The sequence below is a fragment of the Protopterus annectens genome, chromosome 2.part2 (genome assembly GCF_019279795.1).
Source record: "Protopterus annectens isolate FY-2018-M chromosome 2.part2, PAN1.0, whole genome shotgun sequence".
NCBI lineage: Eukaryota > Metazoa > Chordata > Ceratodontiformes > Protopteridae > Protopterus > Protopterus annectens.
In genome coordinates, this window is record NC_056730.1 from 871,760,980 (window position 1) to 871,774,029 (window position 13,050).

At 43.2% G+C, this 13,050-nt stretch overlaps 1 protein-coding gene across 2 annotated transcripts in view; it reads right to left on the reverse strand.

Annotated features, from left to right (window-relative positions):
* Positions 1-13,050, reverse strand: part of TUT7 (terminal uridylyl transferase 7) — a 3,176,298-nt gene that overhangs the window by 2,000,195 nt on the left and 1,163,053 nt on the right. The window lies entirely within an intron of this gene.

Below are 13,050 nucleotides of genomic sequence, written 5' to 3' on the forward strand. Positions count from 1 at the left end.
ACAGAATGCAGGAAGCCATGTAGCCCAGAGCCTGCAGGAATTTCCTTGCAGTGAGCTGAGATAGAGTTGCCAAGGTGTTGAAAATTGAAGCCAGCTGTGTTTGTTTTTCTGGAGTGAGGAAGGCCCTTTGTAAGGTTGTATTTAAGAGGGCTCCCAAGAATACCATTTGTTGAGAAGGGATAAAATGTGACTTTTTTGTGTTCACTGAGAATCCCAGTAGGAGGAGAAGACGTTGAACAAATTCCAGATGTTGAAGTAGAAGATCCTTGCTGTCTGCCTGAATAAGGCAGTCGTCCAAATAAGGGTAAATCTGGATCCCCTGAAGTCTGCAATAAGCCACTACTGGTGCCAGGCACTTGGTAAAGACTCTGGGCGCAGTAGATAAACCAAAGGGCAGTACAGAGAATTGAAAGTGTCTCAAACCTGCCTTGAATCTGAGGAATTTCCTGTGTTCCTGCCTGATGGGAATGTGTAAATAGGCTTCCTTTAAGTCCAATGTCACCATCCAGGCGTCCTGAGAGAGCATTGGAATTAGTTGCTGCAGAGTAAGCATCTTGAATTTTGGAATTTCCAAAAAGGTGTTTAACACAGAAGGGTCCAGAATAGGTCTCCATGAGCTTTGTTTTCTTGGAACCAGAAACAGTCTTGAATAAAAACCTTTTCTCATCTCTGAGAGTGGAACAGGCTCTATGGCTCTCATGGCCAGAAGAGCATCCACTTGATTTAAGGCCTCTGACCATTGATGTTTTGGCAGATCTGGCCAACCGTAAGCCCTTGGCAGAGTATGAAAGTGGAATTTGTAGCCTTTTAAAATCACGTCCAATACCCATCTGTCTTGGGTAATATGAGTCCAATTTCTGTAAAAAAGAGACAGTTTTCCTCCGAGAGGGGCATCCAGGTGAAGGGGTCCTGTAGCCCAACCGAGAGAGTCATTGAGTTTGCTTTCTTTGAGATTGGGATCTGTCTTCTCCCCTTCTAGGTGAAGAAGCAGTCCATTGTCTAGATCTGTAAGAGGCCTGAGCTTGACCACGACCTTTGGAGCATCTATATCTTCCCCTTTGAGGCCTGTCAGACGTGGGAAAGGACCAATTTTTGGAGGGCCAATTCCTGGAAAATCTAGGAGGCTGAACTTGCAAAAAATCTTTTACAGTTTGCATAGATTTTGCCTTTTCTTCCATCTTTTTAATAACCTCCTCAGCCTTAGATCCAAAAAGAACATCATGCTGAACAGGGGCATCTAATAACTTAGCCTTAACCTGTTCAGGTAAACTTTGTTCACGAAGCCAGGCATGTCTCCTGATAACAGTACCAGAGGCTGCCGCTCTGCAAGAAGCATCCAAAGCATCAAAACCACAATGCAAACTATGTTTGTTCACTTGTTCAGTTGCATGCAAAACATCCTGAAGTTCCTTATCCTCTGCACATGCAGGAAGGGAAGCAAGCTTTTGCTTTAAAACAGACAAAAGAAATTGCTGATACTTAAACATATGAAACTGGCAATTTAAAGCCCTTACAGACAGGGTAGCAGAAGTATATACCTTTTTTCCCCACCTGTCTAAAGCACGAGAATCCTTCTCAGAGGGAATAGGATTTTTAGAAGTAGCAACCTTAGCAGCCTTAGAGCCCTGAGAAATAGTTTCAGGATCCATGAAGGGTTCTTAAATAAGAATAAATGAGAGTCAGGAACCCTGTAAAATCTATCAGGCTTAGAAGGAGCAGGAGTCATGGAATCAGGATTCAAATTAGCCTCAGAAAAAGCATCATCCACAATGTCAAGAACAGGAGGGATAGCTAAAGGCCTATGCTGAGGAAGAAGAAGGAATTCTCTAAGCCTCTTCTTGGAAGCAGAATACTCCTGACCTTCCCAATGAAAATGTTCCCTCATCTCATGCAAGGTTTCCCCAAAAGAGAAATCTTCAGGCGGAGAGGCAGAGGGCAAGGAGTCCTCAGCATCCGAATCCTCATAAGGAGGAAAAGAATATTCCTGATCAGAGGAAGAGACAGAAGATACAGAAGCCTGGTCAGAGGAATCCAGAGGAACATCCTGTCTAGGCCTTTTCTCAGGTGGGGGGTGAGAACCCCTAATCATTGTAAGTAAATCTTCAGCCATCTTTAATAATTGCTTCTGTGTCCTGGGAGTAGATTCAGAAGTAGCTTGAGCAGGAACTTTAGACTTAACAGGAGTCTTTGTCTTTGCTTTTGAAATAGTGATGTGAGTAGGCCTGAAAACCCCCTCAGAAGCCGGTACCTGCACAGCGGTTCCGGACCCATCTGAGGGAGCGACGTCCGAAGGTCCTGCAGCAGTTAAAATAGTAGGCCTTGATGGCTCCCCATGGGAGTCTGTATCGGCCATCGGTTCAGAAGTGGCGGACGACAGGGGCTGCAAAAGTGCCTCACGGACGACAGCCGAACCGGACGCTGGCTCCAGCTGCAACGAGTCCTGTTTGGACCTCGGAGGCCTGTCTTTGTCTTTGCGCTTCTTTTGAATTCCGGTAGTATCCGACGACATTCTATAATTGAAGCGTCTGCCAAAATAATTTAGAGCCCAGTCGTACCTGCGCTTGATAGTACGGGAATTGAACCTGGCACAGAACCGACAACAAGAAACGTCGTGGTCAGGGCCTAAGCAAGGTAGACAGTAAGAGTGGAAATCTTTATGAGGTATTTGTTTCCCACACGTTATACAATTATTAACTTTTTCTGACATCAGAGGAACAAGAAAAAGATTCCCCAACGGGGTACTTGGCTTTGAGAAGAGAAGTAAGAACTTCGGACCGACAACAACAAAATACGCTGTTCGAAAATCGCCAACCAACGACTTGCGAGCTGCTTTCCACCGCACGGCAAGAAAGACTGGAGAAGATGGCGTCGGCTGAGGGCTATGTACCAGAGCGTATTGACGTCAGGGTACTAGCTTGTACAGCCGACGCCGGACCCAGACTTTGGGATTCTGGCCGACCTCGGGCTGCCTGCCGGCAGGAGCACCCTACAGTTATGACTGCAACAGTGAAACACGAAGAACATGTAATACAATTGTTAACTTTTACTGACATCGGTTTAGAGCAAGAAAAAGGATCAATGCAGGGATGAAAGATGAGTTAGTGACCATATCCATATGAAAATACAAAGTATGGAGGACTGAAAGGAAGGGTTTGCAATTCATAAGTCTTCTGACAATGGTAACTGCCACAAGAAAATACTTTAAGATAAGAATTTCCAACCAGCCAAAGCTGCAGCTTCACAAGGAGGAAAAGATCAGCTTTGTCAGAAAGCAAAAATCCCAGGGGACACAAGATAGGGCTTGAATCTTACCAATGAAACCAAAAACAAAACAGTTATGAATAGCTTGGCACAGATGAGGTTTTAATCTATTCATTGCTAACTAGTTTATAGGTTCATAGGTAGGTACTAGGCTATCGGCCCAAGGGCCTAAGTAAGCCTAGCCAACAAGGTTCCCTGGCTTATGCCACCCAAAAAAGTTATTTTCCTGTGCCCTCATAGAAGAGAGCCACAGAAATGATCACCGGGGTGTACTTCCTATTTCCCATCCACTCAAGATTTTCCTTGAAGAGTACTAATGAGGAACTTTGCTTGACACAGATGGGTAAGCTTGTTCCAGAGTATGGGAAGTCTCAGGGACAGGAATCTATCCCTCCAGCATGTCCTGTTTATTGTGGTGACAAGGTTTAGGTCCCTAGAACGTGTAGCTTGGAGTTGTGAAGGCAGGAACAAAATGGCACCAGAGTTGTGACACTAGTATGCAGCATGTTAAAGTAAATGACAGTAAGTGCATGACTGATGCAGTAATCAGTTTACAAAATGCAACCTGGCCCCAACAGCACAAGACAGAGTATGCACCACTATCCTGGGCATGGCCTTCCAACATTCACAAAGAAACTACACTGCATACAGGCCATTTACAGAGCTCAGCCTTCAGTCTAGCACCCCAGGCACTCTGGCACCACTTCCTCAATGAAACACAGTTGCCCTTGGTAAATGCCTTTCTAACAAGTTAATTTAAGCATGCGCGCACACACATACATGCACACTTCCCAAGAAAGGTGGGTAGAATTTTCAAATCAGTTACAGCTTTCTTCCTAGTACGTTAGTACTGCCACCACCCTAGACTTGGCTATGAACCTTTCTTGATTTAGCCAACTATAAATATATCAATTAATATCTTTCACTGGTAGTAGGAACATGTAACTAAATATAGCCAAGTGTAGACCAAAGCAAAACATTTTAATCTACAATAATAATAAAAAACCCTCGGTCTCAGAAAACAAATAGAAAAAATCTCTCTCTCTCTCTCTCTCTATATATATATATATATATATATATATATATATATATATATATATATGGTTCTACCTCACTTCAACGACACGCCGGAACATCGACACGGAAATCGCGAGCCCCAGAAGATCGAAAGCGCAGAAGACCGACGCGACGGGACCTAGAAGATCGACAGTGCAGAAGACCGACCCGACGGATGAAAGCACCGATGCCGAGGATGCCGAAATGGGAAAAGGCTGTGTAAGTATGCGGTAGTGACGGACGTTAGGGTGCGAGTAAGGTAAGTGTGGATAGGGGTGGGTTAAGTGAGTTAGGGTTAGGGAGCGGGTCAGGTAAGTGTGCGGTAGTGATTGTGTTTGGGTTAGGGGCGGGATAAGTGAGTTAGGGTTAGGGAGCGGGTCAGGTAAGTGTCGGTAGTGATTGTGTTTGGGTTAGGGCGGGATAAGTGAGTTAGGGTTAGGGAGCGGGTCAGGTAAGTGTCTGGTAGTGCGGACCTTAGGGTTAGGGTTTGGGTTAGGGTTGTAGGTAGTTGTGTATGTGAGGTTTAGTGTGGGTTTGTAGGGATTTTGGTGTGCTTGTGTTGTGTATGTGGTTTTTGGACGGGGAATGTGTTTTGTTTGTTGATTGTGGTGTGTGAAGTGTATGAGGTTTTGTGTTTGTGTACCGTCGGTTATTTCGTTGTCGGGCATGTGGAATTTCGTGTTTTTGTACTGTCGGTTATGTGGTTTCGGTGATTGCGTTGTCGGTGTTTTGGTGTTTCGTTTATGTGAGGTAGAACCATATATATATATATATATATATATATATATATATATATATATATATATATACACACACACACATATATACATACACACACACACATACATAGACACACACAAAAAAAAATCATCCACATAAACTCAAATGAATAATTATTTTTTTCTTAAACAAAGTAAAAGGTGCAGTTACTGATTAAACAAGCAGAAGAATGAGGAGGTCCACATGTAATATCAAATAACAGTTAACACAGCAAAGATCCTGATCTCACTCTACACATAATGCATCATAATATCATACCTCTCAACATCTTTTTTATGATGCAGAAAGGCATCTGAGATCAAACGATGAAAAAAAGGAAAGACTCAAGACCAACTACCCCTGATGCAGGGGTAAAAGTTTGGATTATGTTAGACACATCTCAAGTATTTATTACACAATCAGTTACTTTAATTGTTTGCTTTCCCCAGAACAGACATAATTAAACGAGTTTTTCTACATGTTCTGTACAAGTTTCTCAAGAGCAATGGCTTAATTACATTAGCCAATTAATCAAGGCCTTACATACATCTATTAACTGTTTGCTCAAATAATGCCTGCAACCTTTAGCAGTTCTGGAGAGCAGCTCTTTTTAAAGTAAAATGTACTTGCATTTCACGACTTGCTAGCTTCCTGAAGAAAAGAGTTGTACTTTACATTTAAATCACCTTCCTGCATTTTCCTTCCTGTCATCTCCCTTCTCATGTTTACAATGAGAAGGTTACATGGTTATAAACACTCTATAAATCATCTGGGTTACCAGTACAAAATGAGAAAAAAATACATTTACTTCAGTTTGGCATCATCCCTAGCACCAAAGGATCATATACAGAAGGTCAAAGAAGGAAAATGCCTTTAGAGAGGTTTTGCAAACCTTAAGTAATGCCAGTAAGAAAATACTATAACCCAGCCCTGATCTTAGGAAAAGCTGTTAGATCTACTCTGAGGAAAAGGTATATACATCTCAGAACCAAATCCTTCAGAAGTAGTCCAAGATACATGGGATGAAGGCTGAGTAGGGGTCTAGACATTTGGTAGCACTCCAGAGAAACAAGTCTATCTCTATATGTTCTCCAAGTGCAGAGATTACATAAACACACCAAGAGAAGAAAAACTGAGTTTCTAGCAACTAATGAAATTAGAAAAGTGGTAAGCCTTGGGAAACAAATGCCAAGTCATTAGTACATCTTTAAGGAAAAAGCGCATGGGTGAGTGAGTCATGTGACAGCCTGGATCTTGACTTGTGAATAAAGCTGTGAAGAAAACAACATATCTGTGTCTCATTTTCCTAAGGACTAATGCAGGCGCTGATGTCTAACCCAATAACATCTCTTTCAGCAATCTCAGAACACAAGTTTGAATACTATACATGGTTTCACAAATGTAGAATGACAGAAGAAAATGGTGTTAACATGACACCAACAACAACAGAATTAGTCATTTAACTCAATTTCAAATTTGCAGAGATGCCAGCTGCTAAGTCACACGTTCCTGGTCATGCTAATCAGATACACTTTGCTTTTACTGCCCAGCATCTAGTGAATATTATCATGGTGTATAAAAAGTACAGTTTTGTACCTACCATAAATGTAGATGTTCGAAGATCCACATTGCTGCAGTCCTAACACTTGGGTAGTCCGCTGTCCCAGTCGGCCCGAATACTAAAGTATAAGGCTGACGTCGGTCAAGGCGCATTAGTCTAACGTCAGGACGTCAGGGTACAAATGCGCATGACCGACGTCATATCCTCAGTCTTTTCTTGCCCCAGATGTCAGAAGACCCTAAAAAGATAAGGCCAAAACCAAAAAACACCAAACACTCCTGTACCAAATATATGTACAATATATACACATTTACAAAAGTACAACCCCACCCACACAACCACCCCTAAACACAGAGGGGAAGGAGGGAGGGTAAATTGGACTGCAGCAATGTGGATCTTCGAACATCTACATTTATGGTAGGTACAAAACTGTACTATGTTCTTCATCCCACATTGCTGCAGTCCTAACACTTGGGTAGAATCCCAAAGCAGAGGTAAGGGAGGCTGGCAAATCATAAAGAAGCAGGAGCTGTCAACATGCCCTTCAAAATAGCCGTGGCAAAACCAGCCCTAGATTTAGAGTAGAGAGGAAGGTGGTAATGCTTAGAGAAAGTATGCACTGAACTCCAAGTAGCTGCCTCCAAAATATCCTTAGTTGCCACCCCTTAGAAATGCTGTTGAAGTGGCAGTAGCCCTAGTGGAATGAGGCCTAATCCCAGCTGGAATCTCCTTGCCATGATGGGAATAACAAAATGCAATGCAAAACCCAATCCACTTAGAAATAGTTTGTTTTGACACAGGCTTGCCCTGAGAACTCAAAGCAAAAGAAACAAACAACTGCTGAGACTGCCTAAAATCCATAGTCCTGCTTAAATAATAACGCAACTGCCTGTGTACATCTAAAGTGTGCAAAATCTTTTCCCCCTTATTTTGGGGATCTGCATAAAAAGTAGGCAAATGAATAGCTTGGTTTAAAGCCACACTAGAAACCACCTTAGGTATAAAGGAAGGATTAGTACGTAATGATACCCTATCCTTATGGAAAATCAAAAAAGGCTCAACCGCCATAAGGGCCTGCAATTCAGAAACCCTTCTTGCAGAAGTAATGGCCAACAAAAAAGCAGTCTTCCATGACAAGTATTTCAATTCAGCAGTAGCTGCAGGCTCAAAAGGTTGTAGAGTAAGTTTCTCCAACACAAAATTGAGATCCCAAGCAGGAGTAGGAGCTCTACGTGGGGGTCTTATATTCTTTGCCCCTCTAAGAAATTGCTTGAACAAAGGATGAGAAAACAATGGTGGGTCACAATCATAGTGAGCTGAAATTGCTGCAGCATGAATCTTAATGGAAGAGAAAGACAAACCTTTGTCCAATAACTCAGTAAGATATTGAAGAGCCACACTCAAATTAGGCTCAGAAATCTCCAAATCCTTTGCTGCACTCCAAAATAAAAATCTCTTCCATTTTTCTGCGTACACTTTCCTTGTACTAGGTCTTCTGGCTTCCATAATCACATTCAAAACTTGTTGAGGAAGTTGAGACCTGCTGTGGTTCAAAACAGAATATGCCAGGCTGTTAGATGAAGAGAGTGAAGCTTGACATTGAGTAGATGACCGTCCCTCTGAGACAATAGGTGTGGAATCAAAGGTAAAGGCCATGGAGGCTTCCTTACCAGACTCCTCAGTAATGGGTACCAGTGTTGCCGAGGCCAATCCGGAGCTATTAAAATCATCCTTGGCTTGTCTTGTCTGACCTTTAGGAGTACCTTTGGGAGGAGAGGCAGAGGTGGAAAGGCATACACATGAAGATTTTTCCAACTGAAAGAAAGAGCATCCACTTTCCAAGCTGTGTGATGAAACCTTTTAGGTGCAAAACTTTGGCAGCTGGTGGTTTAGTGGAGAAGCGAACAGATCTATGTCTGGAGTTCCCCATGACACTGTCAATTTCGAAATACATGAAGATCCAGTTTCCACTCGTGGGGATCCATGATTTGCCTGCTTAACACATCTGCTAAGGAGTTCTGTGCTCCCGGCAGAAACCTTGCCTGAAGATTTAGTTGCAAGCTGAGCGCAGTCTCCCACAAAATCATTGCTTGCCTGCATAGAGGATAAGAATGTGTTCCCCTTGTTTGTTGATGTACCACATGACAGTTGTGTTGTCTGTTAGAATCAACACCTGCCCTGGAAGAAGTAACTCCTTGAAAGCCATTAATGCAAACTGGACTGCTAACATCTCCTTCATGTTGATATGTAGATGCTGTAGTCTGGCAGGCCACTTGTCTTGTATCCACTTTCCATTCAGATGAGCTCCCCAAGCTATGTCTGAGGCATCTGTCGTTAGAATCTGACTCGCCTCTGGCCGGGTCACAGAGAGTCCCTTGTTTAGGTGACATTCCTGAGCCCACCACAAAAATTCCTTTTGAATGCAAGGTATTATTTGAATGACAGTGTCCAAATCCTGGCAGTGCTGTGTCCATACATTTTTGAGATACCATTGCAGCTTCCTCATATGCAGTTTGGCATTGGGAAGCACCAGAATACAAGATGCCATGTACCCTAAGGCTTGAAGGACTGTCCTTGCAGTCAGCCCGGACTGAAGAGATAGTTGATGGAAGTAAAGGAAAGATTCTTTTGTTTGTCCGGGGTTAAAAAGGCCATCTGGGTTGCTGTATTCAGTCTCACACCCAGAAAGCACATGTCTTGAGAGGGTACTAGACTGGACTTTATTTCGTTCACAGAATACCCCAGGCATCTTAGCACTGCTATCACATATTCCAAATGCTGAATAAGGTCTTCCTTTTCTTGAGCCAGAATCAGGCAGTCGTCCAAGTAAGGATAGATTTGTATTCCTTTTAGCCTGAAGTAAGCTATCACTGGAGCCAGAACTTTTGTGAATACTCTGGGCAGTAGATAAGCCAAAGGGCAATGCAGAGAACTGATAATGGGAATTCCCAGCTCGAACGCAGATACTTCCTGCAACTTAGTCTGATAGGCACATGAAGGTAAGCCTCCTTGAGATCTAAAGTTACCATCCAGTGATCTTTGCCCAGCAGAGGTAAAAGCTGTTGTAACGTCAACATTTTGAACTTGGGAATGTCCAGATAAGTGTTGAGGATAGATAAATCCAAAATTGGTCTCCACGTGTTCCCCTTTTTGGTACTAGGAACAGGCGAGAATAAAATCCTAGGCCCCTTTCTGGCACAGGAACCGGCTGAATGGCCCCTATTTGGAGTAACAGAGAAATTTGCTTGTGGGCCTCTTTTCTTTGTAGAGGAGGAATGTCTGGCATGCCTTTGAAAGGAGGCAAGGTATGGAAATAAAACCTGTAACCGTGGTGAATGATATCCAATACCCATCTGTCTTGGGTAATTAAACTCCAATTTTCTTTGAAAAGTGCCAGCCTTCCTCCCAAAGGTGCTGCCAGACGAAAAGGCTCTGGCAGCTGAAAAGGCAGGTCATTGGGTCTGTTTACGAAAGGACTGACCCCTGCCCTCACCAGAAGACTGAGCAGGTGAACTCCCTGTTCTAGGCCTAAAAGAACCTTGAGCTCTGCCCCTACCACGTCTAGACCTACCCCTAGACTGGGAATCATAAGAAGGATATGTCCACCCCTTAGTAGGCCAATTTCTACTAAACTTCGGAGGCTGAACCTGCAAAAAATCTTTAACAGTCTGCATAGACTTAGCCTTGTCCTCCATTTTCTTTAAAACTGCTTCCACAGGCGAACCAAACAACACATCAGATTGTAGCGGAGCATCTAAAATCCTTGTCTTAACATGCTCAGCTAAATTCTGATCCCTCAGCCAGGCGTGCCTGCGAAGAACAGAACCAGTGGCAGCCACCCTCGAAGAGGCCTGTACAGCATCAAAACCACATTGTAAGGAATGCTTACCCACCTGTTCAGAAACATGAACTAAATCTTGCAACTCTTTACACTCAATACCTTCCGCCAGAGCATCCACCTTAGACTTCAATTGTGAAAGGAGATAATTTTGGAATTTTAACATGTGGAACTGGCAATTCAAAGCCCACATGGCTAAAGTGGAAGAAGTATACACCTTCTTTCCCCATCTATCCAAAGCCCTTGCCTCTTTATCAGGAGGAACAGGATTTGTAACAACAGAAGCCTTAACACCTTTAGGCCCCTGAGAAACAGTTTCTGGGTCTGCCCTAGGACTCTTAAAAAGATACTTATGAGCTTCAGGCACCCTATAATACCTATCCGGTTTAGCTGGGGCAGGAGGCAAAGAATCAGGGTTCAGGGAAGCCTCTGCAAAAACATCTTCCACCACATCCAGAACAGGAGGTATAGCTAAAGGCCTATGCTGGGGTAGAAACAAAAATTCCCTAAGCCTCTTCCTGGAATCAGAGAAATCTTGACCTTCCCATTTAAAATGCTCCCTCATGGAATGAAGAGTCTCTGAAAAAGAAAAATCCTCAGGAGGAGAAGCCGAAGGAGTAGAATCATCTACATCAGAATCAGAATAAGGAGGAAACTCATGTAAGTCTTCAGCCGAAGACTCAGAAGCCTCCGAACACTGCTCAAAACTCTCAAGCTCAGGTTCCACCCTAGGCCTCTTATCAGGAGGGGGCATAGAACCTCTAATCATAGTAATCAAATCTTCTGCCATTTTAAGCATATGTTTCTTAGGCAAAGACCCTGAAGAACTAGGAGAGACACCTACTGAAGTTAAACCTGGCCTGCCTCTCGAAGAAGCCTTGGAAACAGAAGGGGAGGGCCTAACCACCTTAGGAAGGGAGGGGAGAACAGCTACCTGAGAAGCCCCTTCAGCCTGGCCTACCTCCTGAGAGGACACATCTTGAAACAGTAAAGTCTCTCCCTGAGACTCCAAAGAAACTTCTGGCAGAACCTCCGGCTCCACCGAGCCTTCTAAAGAACCGACGTCCGGAACAGACGGTTCTTCCAACCTAGGCTTTGCTGCTTTGTCCTTGCGCTTTTTAGACGAAGCGGGCGTCGGAGCATCCGACGGCATTTTATAATTACAACGCTTCCCAAAAACTAACCTGGCACAGTCTAATCTTCTCTTTATAGTGCGTTTGTTAAATCTAGCACAAGAGCGACATCCAACAACGTCGTGCTCAGGCCCTAAGCAAGGTATACACAAGGTATGGTAATCCCTATGAGGTATCTGTTTCCCACAAGAAATACAGTTATTCACTTTTTCTGACATCCGGTTAAATACTGAGGCAAGAAAAAACCAAAATATTCCCCAACGGGGTACTTAGCCAACTTTGATTCGGTCTGAAACTCCGACTTCAGAAAATTTCAGAACGCCAACTTGCACTCGCAATACTGCTTCTGCATCGGACCATGCGGCAAAAAAGACTGAGGATATGACGTCGGTCATGCGCATTTGTACCCTGACGTCCTGACGTCAGACTAATGCGCCTTGACCGACGTCAGCCTTATACTTTGGTATCCGGGCCGACTGGGACAGCGGACTACCCAAGTGTTAGGACTGCAGCAATGTGGGATGAAGAACATGTCCCATTTTTAACTTCTTTCGCACACAGTCTAAACTCAATCATTTTGCTTCCATCCAAAGAGTAACCATTTAACCACAAAACAGAAACAATACATTGTCCCTGACTTATATGCACGCACATCAACATCAGTTTTTGGGAAAGTTGTCTTTGATTTTTTTTTTGCTTGATATGATGCTTTCCTCCCTATAACTTATCTCAAGCTTCAACAGGGAACCTATCAGTAGACTAGAGGTCCTAGGTCCAGATATATCAGCTGCAAGTGGTCTCAGTGACACACCAAACTGTACAGTACACTGTTTCTTATAAAATTCCAGGAATACTGTGGGTCAAAGAATTGTATGAATTTATTTTTGAATGAAACCATGAATGTAACAGCTTGTTGATAATGAAGTTTTTGAGTCAAGGCATAAAGCAAATGGCTATAGACATGGCAGCCATGTAACTCATTGCGCAGACAGAAAATTGCATGTGGACTAAGCAGCAATTATCCAAAGGACAGCTTGTGAGAGAATCAAGACATAAGTCTTGAGAAAACCATAGCTGGGTGTCATGAGCATAAATTATACTCGACTACATGGAAGTGTACTGTGAACCCAAAAATGAAAAGAAAAAAGGCCAACAAAAGATTGCAAAAATAATCACTGAAACAATGTATTGTAGTACATGGTATTCAAACATACTGGTAAAGTTGGCAACTAATAAAGAGAAAGAAATCACACCCGGTATATTCACCGGGATCCTAGGAATGAAAATACACAGTGTAAAGTAAAAAGTCAACTTTGTGGAATGCGCAGAAAGTACAGTTGTCTAAGAAGTTACCATAACATTAGATGCCCTACCTATCACTGTTGCAGTATTCCATCACTCCCTCCTTCCCAGTCTTAGCTTTTCTCTTTTTTTCCTCTTGC